Source organism: Hylobates moloch, unplaced genomic scaffold (assembly GCF_009828535.3).
Source record: "Hylobates moloch isolate HMO894 unplaced genomic scaffold, HMol_V3 SCAFFOLD_22, whole genome shotgun sequence".
Classification (NCBI taxonomy): domain Eukaryota; kingdom Metazoa; phylum Chordata; class Mammalia; order Primates; family Hylobatidae; genus Hylobates; species Hylobates moloch.
Window position 1 is genome coordinate 31,599,053 of NW_026652297.1, and position 27,667 is coordinate 31,626,719.

General features: G+C 41.4%; 1 protein-coding gene and 1 pseudogene across 2 annotated transcripts in view; both read right to left on the reverse strand.

Moving 5' to 3' along the window:
* The window catches only part of ADRA1A (adrenoceptor alpha 1A), a 96,290-nt gene that overhangs the window by 64,543 nt on the left and 4,080 nt on the right, over positions 1–27,667 (reverse strand). The gene's annotated exons all lie outside the window — the stretch shown is intronic.
* Positions 672–1,198, reverse strand: LOC116462058 (cytochrome c oxidase subunit 6B1-like; annotated as a pseudogene).

A 27,667-nucleotide genomic window follows, 5' to 3' on the forward strand; every position in this document is an offset into this window, starting at 1 on the left:
ATTGGGGCAGCTTTTTATAAACCCAATTTCTCAGATAGTGTATTAGTCTGTTCTCAAACTGCTAGAAGGACATACCCAGGACTGGGTAATTTATAAAGGAAAGAGGTTTAATTGACTCATACTTCTGCAGAGCTGGGGAGGCCTCAGGAAACTTACAGTTATGCTGAAAGGGGAAGCAAACACATCCTTCTTCACAGGGCAGCAGGAGAGAGAAGAATGAGGGCCAAGTGAAGGGAGAAGCCCCTTATAAAACCATCAGATCTTGTGAGAACTTACTATCACGAGAATAGCATGGGGGAAACTGCCCCCATGATTCAATTACCTTCCACTGGTCCCTCCCACAACACATGGGAATTATGGGAACTACAATTCAAGGTGAGATTTGGGTGGGGATATACTCAAACTATGTCAGGTAGGAAATGCAATTCCTCATAGAGATATTCAGTGACATGGTCAAAGGGGTTACTGACAAAGCTGGAATGCACCCTGGAAGGCCCTCTGTGATTCATTATTTTTTGTTATTTCCACTCCTTCCCCCCTGCTTTTCCAATGCATTTTTATTCATACTTAAGTCATGATTCAGGGCTCCAGGGTGAGGATCACCATGTACCCAGGTTCCCCTTTGCCTGGGAGAAGGATGAAGGATGTAGGAGGGGTAAGATGCAGCCAGCTCAGATCTTTCCAGGAAATGTGCCTTTAGCCCAGCTGTCATCCTAGGCTGAAACCCAGGAGCAGGGCAGAAGAACTTATACACACACTGGTATCATTCACACATAGAGACATCACCCCCTTCAGTGGTTGTTGCCTTCTCACAGAGGTGGAAGTCCAGAAAGTTCTGCCAGCAGTTCCTAGTCTGGTTGGGGAAGCATCTGTCAAAAGGGGCAGTCTTGTAGGTCTTGATTTTGGTCTTCATGTCTTTTGCCAAGGTGCTGACTTCTAAAGATGCTCATGATGAAGCTGGTAGTTCAGTGTGACCCTCAGCAAAGACATCAACGTTGGACCTCATTCCACTCTTTAATGAATCTGTTTATGTTTCAGTTAACGGAGCTACTGATCACTGACTCAGTGAGTCTAATCCCATGACCCTGACTGACAAAGCATTGTAAATGCTAATCCTGCAAAAGTCCCTTCTACTGTTATCTACACCTTGAAGAGAAAACCCACCGAACTGAACAATGATGATGTTCTCACACAGCATCACTGCCTTAGGAAGAAAATTTCAAATAATCCATCACCTAGTGTGAGTATTTCCACAAAACAGTAGCAAATTTCACTAAAAACTGTCATTAAACACTTTAAGAAGAGAAGTGTAGCGAGTTATTTAGGCTACATAAACCAAAACCAAAGTGATATTGTTGGTCTGGTAGCTCTTTCTTAAAAGTGCAGATAACACATATAAGAGCAAATAAGTAGCGTCTTATAGGCCAAGTTTGCAAAAATAAACTACAAAGAGATGTGAGAAATTTTAAACAAAATCTCTGCTCATTGTTCAGAAGGAGATTCTCTTCTCTGTGCTCTTCAGGAGGGGCCAGCAGTGGTATTTGGGCTGGGTGGCAAGTGAAGGGGAGTGCTTAGGTCCCCTCAGACTGTGTGCCAGTGAATGCAGTTCCAAAGAGCTGAGAGAAGGGCAAAGGACCAGCCCAGGAAGGCAGCATGGTACAGGGGAAAGCCCTTGGTTCCAGAATCCAAGGGTTTTGGTTTGAATCTCAGCTTTGCCACTTCCTAACTGGGTAATGGGCCCTCACCTCACTGTGCCTAATAGAGCTGTGATTACTAAACAAAGGTAGATATACAATGGCTAGTATATAAGAGCTGAGAGATATTTGTCCTTGTCAGTAGAAAAAAAAAAGCATATAGAATCCACCTTCCTCTACCAGGCATGTGCCTGGACCTCTTCAGGCTTTTTAAAAAAGTTTTTGAAATTTATTTTTGTCTGACATTGATTATGTGGAATAAAATATCTCCAGGTGCGTTGCAGAATCTATATGAAGAAGCACAGATAAGAAGAGAAGTAGTCACATTAAAGTCAAATTAAGAGTCCTATTAAAGTCTACAATAGCCAGGCTGGGCATGGCAGCTCATGCCTGTAATCCCAGCACTTTGGGAAGCTGAGGAGGGCAGATCACTTGAGGCCAGGAGTTTGAGACCAGCCTAGCCAACATGGTGAAACCCCATCTCTATTAAAAACACAAAAATTAGCCAGGTGTAGTGGTGCATGCCTATAATCCTAGCTACTTGGGAGGCTGAGGCACAAGAATCGCTTGAGCCTGGGAGGTGGAAGTTGCAGTGAGCCGCAATGCACCACTGCACTCCAGCCTGGGCGACAGAGAGAGACTGTGTCTCAAAAAAATAAATAAATAAAAAATAAAAAAGTCTACAGTAGCCATTGGGCTAGATAGCCTGAGGCCTAACCAGTGCCTACAGTGGGGATGTGTTTTAGCACAGGGAAAAAAGCTTTGCTTTATGAGACAATTTTGCAAGGGCTATTCTGACACACACCTGAGTGAGCTGACATGTTTGGAGAAGGCTCAATGAGTAGAAGCTCAGTACCTCCCATGTGTGCTCAGAATGTTCCCACTTTTACTGCCTTTGATTCCTATCTCAATACATTACTTTAGTCTCTACCAAAGTAATAGAGAAGACAGAATTAGAATTGTCTTTCAGTGATTGTATGCAGTGCAATGTACAACCAGGACAATTCTGTTGTTTTTCCGGCTTGAGTTGCTCCAGTTGGCTGTCTATACAAATCACAGGACTTGTATTTCTCAGGACTGTGCAAAGTTAAGCCAAGTAGTTGAGTACAAACTTGGACAAGCGTTTAATGATACAGATGTTCTACACCATGTTTTCTTTTTTTCAGGCACCAGAAAGCTACGTGGTTACTTTCTTTAGTTTATAAGACCACATGTAAGTACTTTGGACAATTGATGTATTTTTCCTTTTTTACATTCAGATATTTAACAAAGCAAGGCACAGGTCTAGGCTTTGTATGAATCTATATCTGAAGAAGCCAAGTTGGAGCAGCTTACAAGCAGATCCAAGTCACTGACGCCACCTTCCGAGGCTTAGCGATGGGTAGAAAATGCAGACCCTTCACCCCTCTGCTCATCTGAAATAGAGGACAATAACTGGAATCTCTATGCTCTCCAATAATGTAGGACTTGACTTTGAGTCTCCTCAATTTAATTGAACAAATATTTATTCAGGACTTACTACTGTGCTTAGGCCCTGAGGCTTCCAAGCTGATAAAGACTGATTCAGGTTAGGCCTATGGAATACAATTTAGAGCTTACCAGATGATCACCTAAGCCACTTCCATCATTCAGCTAGCGAAGAACTGAGGCCTGGAGAGAAGGAAGCTTCCCAAGCACATAAAGAAAGGGAGAACCAGGGTCATTCAAGAATTTGAAATGGTAAAAATGTAGATGCCATTACTATCAAAGAAGTGGTAGAAGATAAAGGTACTGTGTGCAAGTCCCTATTCTGTAGCTTTGGGCTTAGATGTGGATCCATTCCTCACCTGGACACAGAGGAAAGGCCTCCCTCCTTAATGTCTGCATAGGGCCACCCCCTCAGGTAAACCACCAGTGTGTCCTCTAATGTGTCCCCTCAGCTCCGGAACCAGAGTTAAGGCCACCTGACCCTCACCATGTGACTAGCTCTATCCTGGACAAGTCAGATATTAAACCCAGTATAATGAAAACCAGGTCTTTACATTAGAGATTTTTGTTATTTCAATAGATATCAAGATAGACTTGCATACAAACTTGTGCATTTAAAGCATATAATATAATGATGGACTATGCATGCTAATTATGTTAGAAAGTAATAAGGGTGCTAGTTAAGTGGTGCTTCACTTCTCTATGAAGAATTTTATTTATTTATTTATTTATTTTGAGATGGAGCCTCGCTCTGCGCCCAGGCTGGAGTGCAGTGGCACAATCTTGGCTCACTGCAACCTCCGCCTCCCGGGTTCAAGTGATTCTCCTGCCTCAGCCTCCTAAGTAGCTGGGACTACAGGCTCCTGCCACCATGCCAAGCTCATTTTTTGTATTTTTAGTAGAGACGGGGTTTCACTGTGTTAGCCAGGGTGGTCTCGATTTCCTGACCTTGTGATCCACCTGCCTCGGCCCCCCAAAGTGCTGGGATTACAGGCGTGAGCCACCACGCCCGGCCTGAAGAAGTTTTTTGACTTCCTGAACTTCAAACTGGAAAACCAGGCTCCTCTGACTGTACCTGTACAATGATTTTGGTCCTTTATTGGGCTTAATTACATGCTAGTCTCCACCTTGAAGTCAGGGTCTGTTCCTGTCTGGTGCCTAGTAGACTCGCAATGTTTCTTGAATAAAGTAAATAAAAGATATTTTGAGATCTTAGTCCACTCTGGGGTGGCTTCCCAGAAGAGAAAAGCTGGGATTTATTTTAAGACATGGAAGTAATTTGGCGGAAGGAAGCATATTTCTTCCTTAGTGCCCTCACCAAGCCTAGAAAATAGGAGCAGGTCTTGGGGTGGGGTGGTGGGAAGGGTGTGGGGGGAAGAAAGGCACAAACTATGTGATTCCCCTACGGCTAGAGAGAAGCTCTCGGAGGCAGGCTAACTCTGCCAAGGTCAAGGAGAAAACAGGAATGGAAGCCTTGACCCTCGGTCCAGCCTCACACCACATGTTCTCTGTAGGAGACACCTTTGTACAGAGCTTTGCACTGACCTTGAGAAATAATTTCCATCTGGAATTCTGGGTGAATCACAGGAAGGCAATCTGCAATTTCTCAAGTTTGCACTTGGCTGGGATTGTCGAATCTATGTTCTAACCCTTATGAAACACTGTTGCTCAAGAACATTCGAATGGATGCAACATTCGTAAATTAAAAGCCTGCTGCTTTAATTCCCTTCCAATGGACACAGTTAGATATATAGCGAAGTCACAGTTGGATGCAGCTGGAGGTTTGACTTTGAGAGGATGGGAGACTGGAAATCCCTGGGCATTTGGTCAGCACAGTAGCAGAGTGCTAGGGTTTGGGAAAGTAGCGGTTGGGTAGGAGAGGGTGTCGCATGCAATATTTTTCTTTCTGGTATTTGTCCCGGGAGATCCATATTGACACCTGAACTTTGTGACACAGCCGAGCCCTGCTCCACTGGCTTCTATACAAACAACATGATGCAAACCAGCTGGGGTCAAAGCAGTTACCATGGAAACCCTAGACTTTGGTTTGGAAAGTAAAAGTAAAAAACATTTATGATGACCACAGCAATGGTTTGTACCAATGCGCTTCTTGGGAAGTTTCTTTTTTATCCTGAACTTTAGCGTTCTTTTTTTTTTTTTCTTCTTGCCCTGTGGAATTTGGCAAAAGAAAAATTTAAAATCAGATTGGAAATATTACCTTCCCCGTTAAATAGCTAAAACAGGAAGTCTTGAGTTATTCAAACCATATTTGCTAAAGACAAATTTAACTCTAAATGGAGAAACTGCTTAAAGGTCAAGTTTTGTCTTGGATACTTTGAAAGAGTTGCTAAGCATTTTTGTCCCCTATGGAGGCTGGGTTGACACCAGGAGGTGTTATTTGTGTTATTTCCCCTCAACCATTTTTCCACCTCTCAGTAATGACAGGAGAATTATGGCTATAGAGAGCAAACACAGCCTTATGTGGGCATGATCAGAGTTGTAGCAAGCCAGTCACGATAGCAGGAATAGGCTGGTTGCATGAGTGCACTGGGCAAAGAATACAGAGGACATTAAGGGCACCAGAGAGAACAGGTTCAATTTCTACTCTGTCACTTACTTGCTGCATGATCCTGGGCCAGTTACTTAACCACCCTCTACCACAGTTTCCTCAGGTTGGAAATGAGAATCAAAATGCCCAACTGCTCCCAAATGTTCACATGGATTCAATGAAATAAAGCACATAAAGCACAAACTGAAATCCAAATGGAAAGCAATCACAAAAAGAATCCAGTGGAAGGGAAGTGGGAAGTAGCAGGCAGATCAGGCTGACAGGTTGGCTTCAAGCGACTGTTCCAGTCTCAGAGGACCACAGTCTCAAGGCCACCTACAGTTCCCTTTACCCCCCACTGTCTGAGCCACCAAAGCCTACCCCACTCTTGCACCTCCTTTCTTACTCCTTTCCAACTGTGAAGGCATCGGGCTTTCCCAGATATCCTTTGCATTCAAATCCTCTCAACCACCGCCTGCAGATTCCCCTTCTTCTGTACTCATTTTTATTTTCTTGGAGAAAAACAAAAACAAAATTGGACCCTTGTTGGAGCCCTTGATGGTGACAGCACAATCTTTCATCCTTCTGCTTTGTCCTCTCAGGTCCTGGCTCTGTTCCTCACCTCCACTTTCATTTCCACATCCTCCATGACAAGCCTGCCATCCCTAACATTCAGCTGAAACTGTTCCTAGGTCCCAAACTCCTACCCTAGCACAAAAGAAAGCTGGTGGCATTCCTATTTGGTGACATCTCTTCCCGACTCTGCATCAGCTTTGATAGGTCACAAATGACCTCAGATTACTAAACACTATTTTTTTTCTCATTTTCTTTCCCCTTGACTTCTCTGCTGCATTTGACATTGGCGCCACTTTCTCCTCACTAAAATTCTCTCTTCTTTTTGTTGCCAGGATTTTATGCTGTGGTGAGTCTCCCACTTTTCCAAAACGTCGTGCGATTTCTGTTTGTTTTTCTTCTGCCTACTCATGCCAACATATTCTAACATTCAGCCCTCCTTAGGAGATGACCCATTCCCTTAGCTTTGCTATTTTCTATTCCCATGACTCTCATCTCAAGAGCTGTCCTTCACCAAATGCCAATTATTTCTGCTGATCTCTAGGTCAACCCTGTCCAACAGAACATTCTGAGAGGATGGAAATGTTCTATGCCTGGGCTGCTGAATGCAGTGGACATTAGCCATATGCAGCTATGAAGTACTTGAAATGCAGTTAGCCTGACTGCGAAACTGAATTTTTAATTTTATCTAATTTCAATTTCAATTTAATTTATTACATGTGGCTAGAGGCTACCATATTGGACAGCATAGTTCCAGATAGTTTCACTTAAACACCATCATTTCAGGCAAAATATGATCAATACTAAAGGTTTTCTGGAACCAACTGCTCTCCCAGCATCTCTGTCTATGGACAACTACTCCCTACTGCATGCAAAGCTCAAAAGCCTCTTTTATTAATTCCACTCTGATTCCTCAGACGCAGTCTCTGATTCCCATTGACCTGCCTTGAAATATCCCTGTTCTCTCCTCGACCTTCTGTGTTTTACTGCCACACCCCTGGGCAGGTCCTCATTCAAACCTAAACAGCTAGCCTGAATCTCTCACTTCAACACATCTTGCCATCACTGCAGACCAGATCTTATTTTAACACTGCTCTGCAATGTGGCTTCCGTGCCTCAAACCCCCAATGGCTCCCCACTCCCTCTGATTTCATGGCCAAAACCTTTGTCTGGTTTTCAAAAAGACACCCAGAATAATATTGTCCCTGGTCTGGGTCAATAATATTGTCCCACCAAGTCTGGAAAATAATATTGTCCCACCAAGTCTGGAAAATAATATTGTCCCACCAAGTCTGGTTTTCCACGACTCTCTCTCTCTCTCTCTTTCTCTCTACACACACACACACACACACACAAACACACACCACTCGAGGATTATCTCACAAGCTCATGAATGTGCTGTGTTCACTCCTGTCTTGAAGCTTCTATTGGCTTTTCAAATCCTCTATTGGCTTTTCAAATTCTACCTTTCAAGACCCAGTTGAAGACTCCTTTCCTCTATGGAAACTTCCCTAATTAAGACCTACCTGGCATATCTCCCCTCTGGATTCCTAGACCATTTATAATGAATGTTATCTTGTCCTGATGACTATTGTTTCACGTGTGTTATCCTTTTCCCCAGATTAGACTTGAAGAAAGTGGCTCTTCTTCTTCCTGACCTCCAGAAGACTTAGCTCAGAACTGAGCCCACAGCAGATGCTTAGTGCTTTGTGAACATGTCTTGATTAATCAGCAAGTGCAGGATAAGAACTGGATGTGACAACATCTGAGAGCTCAGTGAACATGAGACTCGCCTTGTTAATAATTTACTCTCTTTGTCCCCTAGTTTCCTGCTCATCCCTCTATTTCTCCTGGCCCTTTCCAGCTTCAATTCCTCTCATTTGTCCACTTCTTCCCTTTGTCCAGTAAACCACATGAGCTAATCAGGGTTGGAGTAGAGAGTGCAGGATTGTCTATTTTATCTTGGAACTGATGGCCATGGTGAACACCTTGTTTGCCATATGATCAACATGGCTCTATGAGGCAGTTAAAACTATATAGACAAATTTTTTTTGTCAGATAAAATGAGGATAAAAATACCTCCTCATCAACATATACAGGAACTATGGAATTAAATGAATAATGAGTAATGGGCTAAGAACATAGGATTGGATGTACCAGAATCACAGTGCAACTGCCTCATGGAAAATCTGGGCATTTTCATCTTAAGGGATGATCCAGAAGGGCAAAGCTTAAAACAAAGGAACTGATTCAAGTGCAATATTTTACATTTTTTACATTGTGTAAATATCTGAAGGAATTCACAAACGGACCACAATGGCTGCAGAGACACAGTGGTAAAGTGCTTAATAAATTGGCGAACACGTGTTGTGCCATAAATGTTAGGTGCATAAAGCAAATTATGATTATTTGTTTCCCTTTGTGTTTTTCTAATCAAAGATTTAAAAATCATGGGAGTTTTGAGCATCATGAGATAACCAGTGTTGTGATACAGGTCCACCATTCCTTTTCCAAAACCTTTGGTATTAGATGTGTTTTGGAAATCAGGATTTTTCAGATTTTATAAAGGTCATCTGGATCATATGTTGTATATTGTATACTACTACCAGTGGGATATGGGTCAGCACCCTACAATCAAACACACAAATATTTCTGCAACACAACATGTAAAATATAAAATCTACAAATGGACTCACCTAAGTTCAGATTGAGTTCACTGCCAAATGAGTTCTGATAAGGTCAGATTTTGGCCCCAAATTATTAATGGAGAACTTTCAATTTTCAGAGTTTTTGAACTTAGGAATACAGACATTGTGTACCTGTCCTATTCTACATCTTTTTTTTTAAAAAAGAGGTAGTCTTTTTGAAAGTTTCTATTAAACTTTTAGAGATGTAAAAAATAGTGGGTAGTAATTACAGAACTTACTACAAAGCTACAGTAATCAAAACAGTGTGGTACTGTCATAAGGATAAAGGACATATGAAATGTGGAATACAATTCTATTTGATGGAATAGAATTTAGACTCCAGAAATGAACTCACTATGGTCAGTTGAATTTCGACAAGGGTGCCAAGACCATTCAGTGGGAGAAAGAATAGTTTCTTTAATAGATGATGCTTGGACAACTGGATTTCTACATGCAAAAGAATGAAACTGGAAGCTTACCTCCTATCATGTATAAAAATTAACTCAAAATGGATCAAGGACCTAAGTGTAACTATAACTCTTAGGAGAAACTATAACTCTTAGGAGAAAACATAAGGATACATTTTTGCAACTTTGCCAGGGGTCTCCAATCTTTTGGCTTCCCTGGACCACAGTGGAAGAAGAAGAGTTGTCTTGGGACACATATAAAATACAGTAACTGGTGAGCTAAAAAAATTGGAAAAAATCATAATGTTTTAAGAAAGTTTATGAATTTTTGTTGGGCTGCATTCAAAGCTGTCCTGGTCATGGGTTGGACAAGCTTGAATTAGACAATGATTCCTTAGATATATGACACCAAGAACACAGGCGACAAAAGAAAAAGTAGATAAATTGGATGTCATAAAAATTAAAGACAGCTGTCCACCAAAGGATACTATCAAGAATGTGAAAGGGCAACCCACGAATGAAAATATTTGCAAATCAAATATCTGACCAGGGTCTGGCATCCAGAATATATTAATAACTCCTGCAACTCAACGATAAAAAGACAAATAACCCAATTAAAAAATGGGCAAAGGATGTGAATAGATATAACTCCAAAGAAGTTATATGAATGGCCAAACATGCACATGAAAAGACACTCAGCATTATTAGTCATTAGGGAAATGCAAAGCAACATCACTAGAGATACTATTTCATGCCCATTAGGGTGGACATCATTTTAAAAAATGACAAGTAATGGTGAGGATGTAGAGAAACTAGAGCCCTCAAATATTGCTGGTGGGTATGTAAACTGGGGAATTTGCTGTGAAAAACAATTTGGCAGTTCCTTAATTAGCTAAATGTAGAAGTTCCATATGACCGAGCAATTCAACTCCTAGGGGTATACCTGAAAGAACTGAAAACTGGTACTCAAAAAAAAACTTGTACATGGATGTTCACAGCAATGCTATTCATAGTGGTGACAAGACAGAAATAACTTAAATGTCCCTCAGTGGAGCAATGGATAAATAAAATATGGTATATTCATACAAATAAATAGTATTCAGTCATACAAAAGAATGAAGTCCTGAAACACATACCATAACGTGGATGAAGCTTGATAACATTATGCAAAATGAAGAAGTATCCACAAAAGGTCACATATGTGATTCCATTCATATGCAGTATCAGGAATCAGCACATCCATACAGATTGATGGCTGCCAGGGATTTGGGGAGTGGGGAATGCAGAGTGATGGCTAATGGGACCCAGATTTCATTCTGGGGTCATGAAGTGCTTTGGAACTAGATAGTGGTGATAGTTGGATAACATTGTCAATGTATTAAATGCTACTGAATTTTACAATTTAAGATGGTTAAAATTGTGAATTTTACGTTATGTGAATTTAATTACAATAAAAAAAAGTGAGTAGACAACTATTTCCTCTTTGGGGACCTCAAGGCATCAGGAGACCTCAGGGTTTGTTTGGGTCATGTGTTTTGTTTTGTTTTGAATCACTAGCTAAGATGTTGGTAACACAGTAAACAATATCTGAACAATAATAATAATTGATGTCTGCTTTAAATGTGCTGTTTCTAATGTATTTTTGTAAATTTCAGGAATTCCTGTAGCATAAACAAGAGTTTGTTAATCTTGGCACTATTGCCATTTTGGACTGGTTAATTCTCTGTTGTGGGGGCTGTCCTGTGGTTGTGGAACATTCGGCAGCACCCCTGGTCTAACCAACACAATGCCAGCAGCATCTCCCACCCCAATTGTGACACTATGACAAAAGGAGGTCTTGGGCCAGGCAAAGTGGCTCATGCCTGTAATCCTAGCACTTTGGGAGGCCGAGGTGGGTGGATCACTTGAGGTCAGGAGTTTGAGACCAGCCTGGCCAACATGGAGAAACCCCGTCTCTACTAAAAACCTACGAAAACTTAGCCAGGCGTGGTGGCAGGCGACTGTAATCCCACCCACTCAGGAGGCTGAGGAAGGACAATCGCTTGAACCCAGGAGGCGGAGGTTGCAGTGAGCCAAGATCGCACCATTGCACTCCAGCCTGGGCAACAGTGAGACATCATCTCAATAAACGAAACAAAACAAAACAAAAACACTAACAAAAACAAAAACAAACAAAAAGAAAAACGTCTCCAGACCTTGCCAAGTCCCTCCTGGAGGTCAAAATCACCCCCGATTGAGAACTACTGATGTGACCTCTTTAGGAAAAGTTTATTATCCTGGGATTTTATCCTCTCCTAAAGTTTCTTTTTAAAAACCCATTTCTGAGATTGTTCTTCAGTAATTTCCAGATGACAGCAAACTCATGAAACAAAACAACATGAAAATTCCAGGTAAATGTCAAAAACCTTTTTCATTAAGGGGAACTAAACTACGCAGTCCACTTGTAGACAGTAGGTTTCTCACTGGCAACGAATGCCCTGGCAATAAGCTAAATGTGGATAGCACATAAAAAAAGTGAATGTGCAATGTTCCCTTTTCAAACCCTTTTTGGGCAAAGACGACTGCTCTGCCAGCATTCCAGTATAATGACAGCTCATGTGCCCTTTGTCAACCTTGCCTACTTCTCCTTTGAAAATACAAACCACACTTCTTCCCAAACTTCTTCTGATACCATTTAATGAGTCTGGGATCAGATACTGTTAGCACAGAGAGCAACCTGTGCTCCAGATCCCCCTCAGCAGCCGCTGCCAGCAGGAAGGGAGGGCTGAGTGTTCAGGACGCAGGGTTCCCTGGCTGCTTCACCAGCGCAGTGCTGCCTTTATCCATTTTGTGTCTTGGGTTTCTGAGTGGGATTTATTTTGCACAAAGAGTTCTGAAGCTGAGAAGTTTGAAAGCCGCTGGCTCAACCCAAGCCCCTCTCCTATAGATGAGAACACCAGAGTGCAGAGCGAAGGGCAGTACCAGGTGTGATTCCAGGGCTTTTAACTATAGCCAGGCCCCTATCCTCTGTTCCAGGGAAGGCAGCCAGGCAGCTCCTGCGAGATGTCGCTAATCCCTTGTGTGCCTCAGTTTCCTTATCTCTACATGAGCATAGCAACCTCCATCTTCCTGGCTACTTCCGGGACTTAAATTAGACGCGGTAAGTGCCATGCAAATACCACTAATATGGATGGAAAGTTTGTGACCACACCAAATCCACATGTTGAAACTCTAACCACCAGTGTGATGGTGTTAGGAGGTGGGGCCTTTGGGAGGTGATTAGGACTAGATGATGTCATGAGGGTGAACCCTCATAATGAGATTCATGCGCTTATACAAAGAGGAAGGTATTAGAGCTCTCTCTCTCTCTCTCTCTCTCTCTCTTCATCAGGTGAGGATGCAGGGAGAAGGCAACCATCTGTGACCCAGGATGAGAACCCTCACCAAGAGCCTGACAATGCTAGAACCCTGATCTCGGACTTCCAGCCTCCAGAGCTCTGAGAAATCAATGTCAGCTGCCTAAGCTGGCCAGTCTATACCTGCCCAGGTATTCCATGATGGCAGCCTGAGCTGACAAGGCTACCGCTTGACATCACACACATCCTCAGGTGTGTGAATGGTTTCACTTCTTTTTTACTAGGAAAAGAGTCATTAAACTCTACATGTTTCACACAATCCTCTTGTGATCGCAGCCACAAGGGAAAGCCCAGCTTACTGAACTGCGTAGGGATTCTGCTACTGTCTGACCCCACCGTTGTCTTCCTCTAACTGTTGAGAATCAAAGGCTGTAGGAGGATGGGTCTGCTTTGTCTTGAACCACAAACTTCTGAAGGACTGAAGGAGAGAATCGCACTGCGGGTGACTCACTTCTGCTTCACACTCTGATATCCCCATGAAAAGGAGCCTGCACACAGGCAGTGAATTCCAGACGGAGCTGAACTCTCAGGTCCTCTTTCTAAATTCTCAATCTATCTAAAAGAACACACATACAGGTGAAATTTTACCTCCCTGCGAAAAACCTTAGGGAAAGCCAATATTCATAAGCCAGAATCTCTGAGGAGTTTCTTGAAACTATAGTTTGGTTAGGACCAGTCTGAATAAAAACTGATGAATCCTCGGTTCACATCAATGGAAGATGGGAAAGATGGAATGGCTCCAGTTGCTTCTCAGGAATAGCCCTGAGGGCTTGAGAGAACAGAAACTGAGACACACACACAGGATCAGGGCCAGCTTGTCAAAAGCAAATCTCAATGCTCACATCCAGGCAGGATGGGAAGGACCCTGAGTTTTCCCAGGCAAGGTCAGCAGATGAAGGAGGTTCTCTACAACAGGTGCCCAGGCGGTCAGTCATGCCGCCCGGAGGAGAGGGCACTACACACCCTGCACCAAACAGAAAAGAGAAAGAGCCTTTGCTGTACAAAATCAAAACGTGTTACTTCCATCTCCTGAAGGATAAAGAGATCTGTACTCTGGCAGATTCGAATCACAACAAAGACAATCCATTTCCTTCTCCCGTTAATCTGGATCTGAAAGATTTGAAGAGGAACCTACCCAGTTTCAAACAAAGCCCATTTCAAATTTTAATACCAGGTCACCCTCTATGAGGTTGAACAAAAAGAGAAAAATACTGTTCCTATGAAAAGCTTCAGCTATTCAATAGAGGAGATCGATCTGAGGAATTAGAGCAAGTGTATACCTTTAAAATGGTGATGCGGAAGACGATCTCTAAATTGTATTCAAACAAGACAAGCAGCTATTAGGCTCACAAAACAAGTGCAGGAGGTGATGAAGATGGACAGTGTGCCCACCATATGGAGTGGGATGGAGGGAATATGGAGATTGTGTATTACAAAAACCAAATAAGTAAAGCGGAACATGAACTTGAGAAATTCAAATGGAAATTAAAAAAATAGTAAAAAAGTGACTAATGAGAGAGAAATGCAAAACAAAACAAAACAAACAAACAAACAAACAAAAAACCGGGCGGTATAGGAATTGAAATTCCAAGAGGAAGATCAGAGCAGAGGATGTCATGATTAAAGGAGGCTGCCTTTGGCTTCAGAGCAAAAGGTGCACTGGATCTCAGGCAATAGTAATGAAAAGTTACCCCAAACAGAAGTCCCCAGGATATATACTTTTTAATTTAATAGAGAAAAAAATTTTATAAACATCTTAGTTGAAAAATAAATACATAAAGAGAGTACTTGACAAAAAAACAATAATCAAGGGGACCTCACGTCCTTTATGAAGCATTAAATGCCAAGAAACAAAGAAGCAACAAGAGTATTTTGAAATGCAAAAACAAAAAACAAAAAACAAAAAAAAGCCTCACTTGAATTCTATGTCACATAAGTTGTCTTTCATGTGTTAAGGCTCAGGCCTGGAAGGGCTGAGAAAATGTGTTTTGCTTATATCTTTTTTGTTGTTGTTGTCAGAGACAAAGTGTTGCTCTGTTGCCCAGCATGCAGTGCAGTGTGGAAATCTCGGCTCACTGCAACATCTGCCTCCTGAGTTCAAGTGATTCTTGTGCCTCAGGCTCCTGAATAGCTAGAATGACAGGCACCACGCCTAATTTTTGTACTTTTAATAGAAAAAGGGGTTTTGCCTTGTTGGCTAGGCTTGTCTCAAACTCCTGGCCTCAAGTGATTCGCCCACCTCGGCCTCCCAAATTGCTGGGATTACAGGCGTGAGTCACTGCACGTGGCCCTTGCTTATATCTTTATTGGTAAAATTTTGTTTGGTGCTATAGTCTTCTCTAATATAATAATAAATATTTTAAACTTTGTGGGCCATACAGTCTCTGTAGCATCTACCCAAGTCCACCACTGTCGCATGGAAGCACCACAGACAATATGTCAATTACAGGGCATGGCCAACCCAGCTGGTAGAACTTTACTCACAGGCCATGATTTGCTGACCTCTGTTCCATCTGGGAGATTAAGAAAAATCCAGAGCACAGGAGTAAGTCATAATATATAATAGGAGGACAAATGGTAAACTAAATTATAGAGAGATACAAAAGACAGGAGGGGCAACACAAAATTTAATGAAAATAATCTAGATTTAAATGCACTATTTTATTAACTAAAAGATAGAGGTTTTAAGGAGGAGGGAAAAGAAGAATGTGCTAAACTTCTCACCTTCCATGGGCAAAGGTGGGTGGTGGAGTTACAGAACTGAAGATTAAACATGGTTTTGAAAAACTCAAAAGTTTTGTCTAGTAAAATTAAAAACAGGAGACGAACTTTCCAAACCACCACAGAATTAAAAAGCAAAGAAAAAAATTACCCGTTTTACGAAAGACTGAAAATAGTGAAAACAAAGGAAGCATAAAGCCAGAAAGCATATGATAAGTTGACAAAAATCACACCAAATAATCTGTCACAATAAATGAAAATTAGTTAAATCCTTATTAAGGACAAATACCCAGATTAGAAACAGGGATTATGAGAAATCCATTTGATGTGAAATACACAAGCTGCTATATAAAATGATGAACAAATGTGAACAAAAATAGATTAGAGATTGAAATATTATTTTTTTAAACGTGCATATCCAGGAAAAATAATTAAATAGAACAAAAAGTCTATCTTTAAATGAAGATATTATTGATCTGATCTTTTATGCATGAGGCAAAAGCATAAACATATATAAAGCAAAACTTGTTAAAAATGTAAGAAATAATGGGAAGAAACCTGGTAACAAAGGGAAACTTTATCATACCTCTCTCAATATTTGGCAAGTAAAGTATATAATAGATAATGGTAAGACAAATAAAGATGAATGGATAAAGAGGATCTGGAAAACACTATTAATGTTTAGTTAATATATACACTAAAGATTAAATCTATTAAGTGTGTTAGTTATTGATTACATATTAAGTCATTAAGAAAATCTCAATAAGTCCCATAAGCTAAAAATTATTGAGCTCACACTCTCTGACCACAAAGCATTAAATTAGAAATTACATTTGAGAAAGTGGGAGATAAAATTACCAATAATTTTCAAATGAACAAACAACAACAACAACACAATGAATCCTTTCCTGTCTACACAGGACAAGGGAAATATTAAAAGTGGGAAGACAGACTGATTGGATGAGAGCCCTGCCTACCCAAACATAAGGGAAGAAACTAAACTTTGCTTGCAAGCAAATGTACAGCTTGGATTGTTTTTAATCTTAGGCAACAAAGAATTAAAATACATGAACTAAACATTCTGGGTAAGCTAATATTGAAAAGCAAAATATAACCAGAAAATAAAAGAGAGAAATCTCCAGAGATTACATTAATGCAATGGAAAAGAGATTAAAATGACTAATAAATTCAGGACTTAGATTCTTTGAAAAAAACCAATAAAATATACAGGCTTTCAGAAAGTCTGATTGAAGACAAAAAGAAAGAAGAAAGATAGCAAAGAAATAAAAAGTTACAGAATTTCATGTAGAAGTCTATGCTAAAAACTTGAACCTCAATGAGAAGGCAAATGGAAAATACAAAAATAAAGATTATCAAATCTGACAATCAGAACGGACCACTATCCATGGAAGAAATAGAAAACAATCTCAAAGAATTGCATCCATAAAAGGAGCTGGGCCCGAATGTTTTATAGGCAAGTTTTTCAAACCTTCAAGGAACACATAATTCTTACGTTATTTAAGCTGTTACAGTTCATAGAAAAAAAATGAAAAGTGTCACAATTTGCTTTATGATATTAACATAAACCTGCTACCAAAATGTAACAAAGACAGTGCATTAAAGTAAAACAATAGACTCCTTTCACACAGAAATATAGATGCAAATGAGAAGTGAAATATTTCCTGTGATACAGCAATATGAATAAGGGTGATGTCACCTGATTGAGTAGAATTTAATCCAAGAATACATGGATAGGTTAATAATATGAAATAAAACTTTATCAAATCAATGTCAATGAAAAAAGATTATATTGATGGATATCAATAAAGCAAATGTTTAATTTAACAAAATTAAAAATTCATTTTTGATTGAAGTATATTAAAAATGCAAACAAATTAAAATACATTTTAAATCTAGATCTGTATAGTTTTGTAAACTCTAGAAAGATGTTTCTTTGATATGATGGAGTATATCAATCTAAAACCAATGGACAGTGTCATACCTGTCAAAATATCAAAGCAGCATTTGCCAACTTCATTGTTATAATCAATTTTCCAGGAGATGTTAGCAGATGTGCTTAAAAGTAAAGTGTAAACAATAGTTCAAAAGTAGTTTGGGAAGTAAATGGAGTGACAAAATGAATCCAGAGTTTTCTTGGCAGAAAGAATGTACAAGAATAGACAAAATAATTTTGAAAAAGAATATTCATCCAGGCCTTAAACTAGAGAATATTAAAATGTATTATGCAACCACAGCCATTAAAGTAATGTGACAGCAATACTAGAGCAGAGAAACAGATAAATGGAAGAGAGTGTGTTCCAAAATAGATCCAAAATTCTTTTTAATATAACAAATGTGGTTTTCCAAATAAGAAAGGAAATGATGGATTATTTGATAAGTCTTTTGAGACTATCTGGCTAACCATTTCAAATATACAGTGAGGCATAATCTACCAAAATACAAACACGAATTCCAGGTAGATTACAAATGATGCTCTAAAAGAATGAGGAGGAAACAGACTTACATTGTGGAAGGTCTCTCTGAGCATCCCTGAGAAGGCACATTCCATGAAAAAACATGAAAATATTTGACTATATAAATATTTTAAATGTCCAAACATTTGTAAAAACCATAAAACAACAAAATGCAAATAACCAAGTGGAAAAGATAGTTTTAAATATGTATAAGTATTATAATATTTTAAAATATTCCTCATCTTTATTCTTTTCTTAGTAAACCTCTCTCTCTCTCTCTCTCTCTTTCTCTGCTGTCCACTTGGCTTTGCTATTCCATAGAAGGTGGATGCCACTCTGGAAAGGAGGAGGAGTGTCCCCTTTAGCCAGACTAAGGAAGAGGAAAGACTTTCCTGTCTTCCCCGAGGGACTGTGAGAAAGGTGGGGAAGAAGGTAGTGGAAAAAGGCAGTTGGCATTTGTTCTGAGCCCCCTTTCTCAACAAGAGTGGTAGGAATGCCTGAAGATTGGCTGGGCACGGTGGTGCATGTCTGTAGTTCCAACTACTCAGGAGACTGAGAAGAGAGGATCACTTGAACCTAGGAGTTCTAGGCTGCAGTGAGCCATGATTGTGCCACTGCACTCCAGCCTGGGTGACACAGCAAGACCCTGTCTGTAACAAAAAAATGCCTGAAGTTAAAGGTGGGGGCAGAGGTGCTTTCTCCCATTCTCCATTCTGGGTGTAGTCAGTCCTTTCCATGAGAGCCACCATACCTGTTAATGTGGCAGCCAGTGTGGTGGGGCAGAGAGTGTGGTGTGGAAGGAACCCACAGGGCTCTCTGTGCCCCGAGACTGGGATGGAAACATTGTTGAGAATTTGGTGCAAGAGGTTGTCAAAGTTGTTCACAGGGCTGCAGGGACAAAGTGACTCCCTGGCCAACAGCAACAGAGCCAGTGTCACTGGAGCGAGGAATCAATGGCATCATAGTCAAACCCTCTCTGACTACTATGAGATTCGTAAGCCCTTAGGCGTGGTCAGTATCTTAGAGGGCAGATCTGAAAGGCCCTGTGCTGTGGTCTGAACGTTTGTGCCCCACCCCCGAAATTCCTATGTTGGAATCCTGGCCCCCAATGTGATGATATTAGGAGATGGGGCCTTTGGGAGGTGATGCAGAAAGAGGCCCCAGAGAGCTGCCTCACTCATTCCACCAAGTGAGCACACAGCCAGAAGGCACCATCCATAAAGAAGAAGGTAGGTCCTCTTCAGACACTAAATCTTTTGGTACCTTGAGCTCAGACCTCCAGCCTCGAGGATTGTGAAAAATAAGTTCCTGTTGTTTACAAGCCACCAGTCTATGGCATTTTATTATAGCAGCCTGAATGGACTAAGACACCAAGCCATCCAAAAGAGACTGAATATGCAAAGATGATGCATAAATTATTGGATTTGAATGAATTTATTAAATTTAACTAAAAGCGTGTGTGCATGCGTGTGTGTGTGTGTGTGTGTGTGCATGTGAGTGCATGCATATGTGTATTTCCATGGAATTTTGTAGAAAAGATCACATCCGTTTTTGGAAAATAAGCTACATTTTCTTGGCACATTTGAATATAGTGTGAGAAGACTGGCAACCCAGGATTTGTGATAAACAAGTAATTATTTATCTTCAATGTATAAAATGAGCTTACCGATAAAAAAAAAAGACAGAAAAACTGCTGTATAAAAAGTGACCAAAAAGCACAGGTAGGAAATTTCACAAGAGGAGAAATATAAGTGATGGATAAAAATATAAAAAGAAATGTTCAAATGAGAACACATGGGAGGGGAGGGGAACATCAGACACCGGAGCCTGTTGGGGGTTGGGGGGCCAGGGGATGGAGAGCATTAGGACAAATACCTAATGCATGCCCGGCTTAAAACCTAGATAATGGGTTGATAGGTACAGCAAACCACAATGGCACATGTATACCTATGTAACAAACCTGCACGTTCTGCACATGTATCCCAGAACTTAAAGAAAAAAATAAAAGAAAAAGAAGAAGAAGAAAAGAACAGAAACGTTCAAATAGCGAAGAAATATAAAACATAAAAATGAAAAGCCACTAGGCAAGTGTCAAACTGGCAAACCAAATAGCAGGGCTAAAATACAGTAAACTTGTTAGACAAAGAAAATGCCTTAGGAAAGTGTCCTCACATCCACCATGAAACCATGAGGTGACAGAACACAGCAATGACTTTGTTACTAAGTGACTAAGGATTATTACTCCATCCAAGTAATAACTCACCTGTCTATAGCCTGACTTGAAAGAGTCAGCTATTGTTCAAAGCATTGTTAGAGTTCATTGTTGACGTCTTCTGAGCCTGCAGCACATTCTTTTGAAAATGATGGTAAATCTTCATTGACAGATTTGTCTTGTGGAAAGAGCCAAAATTAATTTAAAGCCAAGTCCATTTATACTATTTCTGATCACAAGAAAGGTTTTCTCATAAATCTAAGCTCTGAAGGCAGTGACAAAAGGGGCATTTCAGAACGAAGTGGCAGCTCACGGAAATAAGTTTTTTAAATGGCATGGTAGAAGGATTGCACTTGGCAGGATACAGCTCCCCTTGTCCTGAATAAAGGTCTCCCAATTGTTCTATCCACAATTTTGTTTTCACTAAGCCTTTGATATCTTGAAATGCTGTGTAAACTCTATCATGTCATTCCTGCTCGTCTTTGGATAAAAACACAAACTTGTATAATGGCTATGAAGGCTTGTTTAGTCTGGTTCTTCTCTTTCCAGCTTCACTGGACACCAGTTATCTCTTGGCCTCTTGTTTCTGGCCACAGTGGCCTTCTAGAAAGTCATTATGGACATTAAGCCAGCCCCACCAGAGTCTTTGCACGTTCTCTTCCCTCCCCCCCATTTTTGCCATTAAACACCTACTCATTCAATATATCTGGACTTAACAGTCAAGCCCACCTTCCCAGAAAGACCTTTCTACTCTCCCAGTCCTGACCCAACCTTAGCCACAGCACATATTTTCAAGGCACCATTTATGTTCCCTTCATTGCTCTGTACACGGTTTTTGATAACTTATGTTCCCTTCATTGCTCTGTACATGGTGTGGCTATCTGATTAATGTCTATCTCCTTCTGGAGATTAGAAGCCTGCAGGGAGGAAAAGACCCCAACTGGTTTTACCCAGTGCATTGCATGAAGCTTGACATATGGGAAGTTCTCAATATAACTGATGGAAATGTAATTTGGCACACTTGTGAGGTCGGTGATCTGCAAGAGGACTACAATGATCTGCCCCTCCGTGTATGCACCTGCTGCTCTCCCATCAAGAGATGAGTCTGTCTCACTTCCCGTTGAACCTAGGCTGGTCTCCTGACTTGCTGTGACTGCAGAATGAAACAGCAGTGATGCTGGACCAGGTGTGAGCCTAGCTCTTCAAAGGCCTCACAGTTTCCGCCTTGGCTTTCTTGGGGGAGAACTGCCATGCTGTAAGAAGGTGGTTTAGAAGGGAACAGAGGCCACCAAGACTCACAGCCAGCTTCAATTGCCAGGCAAGCTGGGTGCTGATGTACTTCTGCCCATAGAATCATGAGACATAGATGGCTGTTGCTTTAAGCCACTACCTTTTGGGATGGTCTGTGGTGTAGTAAGAGTACCCGAAACACTGGCTTCTTATCTTAAAATAAATTCTAGCCAGGTGTGGTGACTCATGCCTATAATCTCAACGTTTTGGGAGGCTAAAGAAAAAGGATTGCTTGAGCTCAGGAGCTCAGGACCAGCCTGGACAACACAGCAAGATCCTATCTCTATAAAAATAAAATATTAAAATTAGCCAGGCATGGTGGTGCATGCCTGTAGTCCCAGCTACTCAGAAGGCTGAGGTGGGAGAATCACTTGAGTTTGAGGCCGCAGTGAGCTATGATTACCACTGAACTCCAGTCTGGGTGAAAGAATGAGATCCTGTCATTAAATAAATAAATTAAATAAAATAAATCCTAATGGCATTAGTTTCTCTTCACACCATTATCTCTAAGAGGTGAACCTTTTCCATGAGAACTAGAGAACTGCTCCCTTTGTACCTGCAGTGAAGCAACTCTCAATCCCTGGTTATCTTGGGCATCCACAGAGGGTTTGGGGTTATCATATATCATTGTATGTACTTGTCCTTTTTCCTTGTCATTTTTCATATACCTTTGCTAGCTATCTAATTGTTCAGATGTTCTGCTCCATTAGGGCAGGGATTTATTTGTCTTTATCTCCAGTGATTCTATAACTTCCTGGCAAACAGTAGATGTTGAGTGAAACTCTGCTGAATGAATGAATGAATCATTCTGTGCCTCACTGCCTCCACCTGATAAATCCCATCAGTTGTGCCCTTCTCAAACATCCAATCTTAAAACACATTCTCCTGCTCTATCAATGTCCTGCCTTCTGTTCTTTTATAAACATAATCCTCAAATATTCTATGTCTATGTAAGCCACATCTCAGCCCAACACTGCCTCCTTTGATTCAGTGGCAATAGCAATCAATGGCTTAGGTCCTATAATAACGCTGGGTTTTGTGTTTAAATCAGATAACATATCCAGAATTCAGACACATAACTATGTTTTCAGTGAATGTTGCCTTTTCATCTTCTTTCCAACGCTTTCTATTTCTCAGAATGCCAAGGACATCCACCCCTCATGGCAACATCCGCATGTTGACATACATCAGTAATGGTCTGTGAATCATTTGAATTCTGGTAAAATGAACATTTATTACCATTTACTCTGTTAGGCACTATGCTGGGCAGCTGAGCCATATAACATCCCCTGTCATATGAAAAAGAAAGCCTAGGTTTAAATCTCAGGCCAACAGTTTCTCCACTCAGCAGCACACTGCCTGTGGAACTAGTGGGCTCTAGACAATGAGATGAAATCAACAAAGATGATTCACAGGCTTTAGATGCTGGAGCTTCCTGAGAAGCAGAGTCCTTATCCTTCCTTCTCTTTTGTAGGTTGAAGGCTAACACTGTCATAGTCTCTCTACTCAACTCCATGACCAAAATTTGCTTTTTGAAAGCATTTGCTCCGAAGTATAAATGATAAATGACTGTTAACAACCTCACGTGGCACCCCCCCTCCCTTGAAGGCGGTCTGAATTTCAACCAAACATTTAGGGTGCAAAAAAGGAACAAGATTAGCAAGGTTTAGACTTGGAAGCAGGCAAGTCGGATTCCTCCCAACAGTCATGCTATTCAATGCAGCAAGCAACCCAGCCTTAGTGGGGAGAAGCTTGGGAAAAGGGAACGTGAGATTTCTCACAATATACAGGAAGGACCTTTGCAGTCAAATATCCTACTCACCTGATTTTCCTGGGTCAGTCCCTATTAAACATGGGTGTTTCACTTCTCAGCTGTGGATAGCACACTCATCCCTGCCCTGCTTTCAGTTTTTAATCTCTTTCCTCTCCCACAGCCTAGTGCAGACCGGCAGCCCTTTTTTCCAAAACAGCACAGGTCATATTTAAGAATGTATGTCCCTTGAATATAATAATATGATAGTATATTTATTCTTCTGCTCACATTTCGCATGAAAAACATACTTAAGACAGTTAATAAAAAAAAATGTAACATCTAGTTGATGACCCAGCAGAAGTAGTGCCATCTTCTTTAAGTCTCTGCTCTGTCAGTGGTCCTGCATATAGAAGCTTCTCAGTGACCTCCGGACACAATTAACTGCTATATTCCTTAGCACTGTGTAATAATATCATTCTGAGCACCATCCTGAGCACCATGTAATAACATCACTCTGAGCACCTATCTCACCAACTTGCAATAATTGTTGACAATTTGTCTCCTTAGCTAGACTGTGAGGCCCTTGAGGGCAATGTGTTTTATTCATCTTTTTTATTCTGTGTAGCTGAGAGCCTGGTGCTTATCACACAGCCAGTACATTCTTGGAGGAAATCATCTCTTACTCAATTGGTGTCAGGAAGAAATTGGGGGCCATAGACTGGCAGGTTCAGGAATCCTTCGTGCTACTGAGCAGCTACTCAGAACCTGTGAACTGTATGTTTCCTACTTCCCTCCTGTCATATCACTATTTTTTTTTTTTTTTTTTTAGACAGAATCTCGCTCTGTCACCCCGGCTGGAGTGCAGTGGTGTGACTCAGCTCACTGCAACCTCTGTCTCCTGGGTTCAAGCGATTCTCCAGCCTCAGCCTACCAGGTAGCTGGGATTACAGGCATGCACCACCATGCCCAGCTAATTTTTGTGTTTTTAGTAGAGACGGGGTTTCACCATGTTGGCCAGGCTGGTCTCGAACTCCTGACCTCAAGTGATCTGCCCACTCAGCCTCCCAAAGTGCTGGGATTACAGGCATGAGCCACCGCACCTGGCACCTTACTAGGATTTAAAAGAAGCCCACCGATTCCGAGGGCTCCTGTCTACCACCACTTCTCTCCACCACAACATCTTCTCCTCCACACTGCTGACTCCCTGGGAGAGCAAATCCCAGAGCGGGCTATGATTAGACAGAGTGTCCACTTCCCCTAGACGACTCCAGGACCCAGGCCATTGTCTCTGATCTCTATGCATAGCTCAGCCACCACCGCAAGCTCCAAACTCTCAGGCCAGCCATCGTCACCCGGGCTCCTTCTACAACCTGGCTGTGGATGCTCCCTAACATGACCGAGTCTGTGTCTCTTCACAAACACACTCTCTGGGATTCACAGTCGGTCCTCAGCATTGCCTCCTGTATCCCTCAGCTGCTTAGCTCTTAGAGAAAAACACACAACCCTCCTTACTGCTCTACTTTAATATTATGACCGTAAATCTCAAATAGGCCTTCAGGACTTCCCAGTGACTCTACTAAACTTCCATAAAATGTTTACTGTCCCACTCTCAAAGATGAATCTTTCACACCTTCTCTGCTGCTCAAACTGTCATCATTCCCCATTCCTGACTCACTCTTAGCTGATGATCTTGCTTCATATTTCACTGAGGACATAAACGTATCCTAAAGAGATCACTATCTCTCTCCCTCCATCTCTACTTGCCTCAGGGTTCACACACTTTGCTCTCCTTGTCACTTCCCAATGCTCCCCTTGGGCACTGAATCCTGTTGCCTCTTTTGCCTATCCCATCAGTGCCTCTCTCTATCCCATCGTTCCCATTAGAATATAAATATCATGTCATATCCCCACCTCCCACCATTGAAAGCTCTCTCTATACCCCTCCAGCTACACCGCATCTCCTAGCTCCACTGTATAGCAAAACCTTTCAGAAGAGTTGTCTATTTTCCCTGTTCCCACTTTTTTCATCCTTTGTTCTTTCTAGAAAGTACACAATTAGGCTTTTGGTTCCATTACTTCCCTGGACCCGTGAGCCTCACGTGCCTTCCTCCTATCACTAAGGACCTCCTTACTGCCAAATCCAGTGTTGGTCCCAGTCCTCCGCTAACCTGACCTCTCAGCTGCATGTAACACAGCTAATTACTCCTGCCTTCTTGAAACATTTTCACTAGGCTTCCAGGACATCACATTCTCCTGATTTTTCTTCTCCCTGGCTACTCCTTTGCAATCTTGTTTGCTGGCTGTTTCTCCTGTTTTTCCTGACCCGACCCCCAGAGGCTCTGTTTTTGTTTTTGTTTTTTTTAGATGGAGACTCGCTCTGTGCCCAGGCTGGAGTGCAGTGGCACGATCTCGGCTCACTGCAACCTCCGCCTCCTGGGTTCAAGCGATTCTCCTGCCTCAGCCTCCCAAGCAGCTGGGACTAAAGGTGCGGAGGCTCTGTTCTTATCTCTCTTTTCTCTCTTTATCTTTTCTCTTGTCAACCTCTCCATTCCTGTAGCTTTAAAGATGTTGATATATCCCAGGTTTATATCTGTAGCCCGCCTCCTCTCTAAGCTCCAAATCTATGTACAGTATCTAACTCCCTACTTGCCATCTCTACTTCCATGTCTAATGAATGTTTCTCAACACAGTGATACAAAAGAAAGGCTCATACTTCTCACTCCCTGCAGCCCCTTGCAACCATGTAACTCTTTGGTTTTGCCAGTCTTAGTAAAGTGCATTATTATTTATTTACTCAGCTGTTCAGGCCCTAAACCTATCTTTTTCTCACACCCTTGTCCACACTCATCAACTTTACCTTTAAAATAAGTGCTGAATGTGATCATGTCTTACCACCTCTACCTGTCTCACCTGAGTCCAAGATGTCATGACCTCTATCCCCTCGACTTCTAATAGCCTTTTAACTAGTCTCGCTTCTGCTCTTGCCCCCAAACAGCCAATTTCCCCCCCAACAACCAGAATGATCCTTCAAAAATATAAATGACACTGGCCACTCACCTGCTAAATACCCTTGAATGACTTCCCACCACAATTAGAATAATATGCAAACTTTACTTTGGCCTAAAAGACCCCACATGACTTTGGTGTTGTCTCTCTCTCCAATCTCTTCTTGAACTTGACTGCCCCCTCCCTGTCTGTAGTTGAGCCATACTGGCCTCTGTGATCTTCACTGAACAGGTCAGGCTCTTTCCCATCTCTGTACTCGCTGCTCCCTCTGCCCAGATCTGGAAGCTCTTCTTCCCAGATCTTGCAAGCTTTGCTCTTCAGTCCAGTCAGGACTCTGCTCAAATATCACCTCTTTAGACAGAATTTTCCCCACTACCCACTAAAGCAGGCCCTCGTTGTCTTTGTCACTTTCTAGCCTCTCATCCTCTTGATTTTTTGATAGTGCATGTTAATCTTGACTTTTTAGGATACAATCATTTGCTTATGTTTACCCTTTCCAACTGCAAACGTCTCATTGGCAAGGACTTTTCTGCCCTGTTCATCCAAAGTGCCTAGAGCAGATGGTCCATAAATACTTGTTGAGCGAGCAGACACATGAATAAATGTGCAAAGGGGCTCAGGTAAAGAGTGTAATTTCCATAATTTCAAAGCTGTGATGTACTTCTGGGAGCAGAGTAAGTAATAATGATGGGCAGGCACAATGGAAGGCCAGGTGTTAGATTAACTAGGGCCTCTCTGGCAGCCCTACAGGACAGACATTTCTGCAATGATAGAAATGACCTATATCTCTGCTGTCTAAAACAGTAGTCACTGGTCATGTGTGACTATTGAGCAATTGAGATGTGGTCAGTGGGACTGAGAAGTTGAGGAACTGAAAGAATTTTATTTAATTTCAATTAACATTTAAATAGCTATCCATGGCTGGTGGCTATGGTATTAGAACCTGAAGAATCCCTTCCCATGACTTGTGATTGCAGGATAATTGTGTATAACTCACTGAGTTGTCGAGGGGACTAATGAAATAAAAAGCTTGGGAAAATGTCTGGAACATAAATGGCACAAAAAAATAATAGTTGCTATTATTCCACAGAGTTGCAAATTAAAGCACTTTAAGTACATGCCATTTAAATTAGGCTGTAAAGCACTTGAAATGGACTTTTATTAATGTCAACCATAATGTTTTGTTTTTTAGAGTTGGTGGATAATCGATGTTTGGGTCTGCATTTGAGCTTACACACTAAAAATAGCACACAACCATTTTGGGATCCCATTGAAGGAGATAGATGATTATTCCAAGTGGATCAGCTTGCTGATACTTATAACGAGCTAATTAATTTTGACAACAGCTAATTTAGCATCTGCAAAAATTGGATTTGTAACATTATGTGTACTGTATTATTTTCAAACAGTGTCATCTGCAACTTCCCGGATGATTTTGGA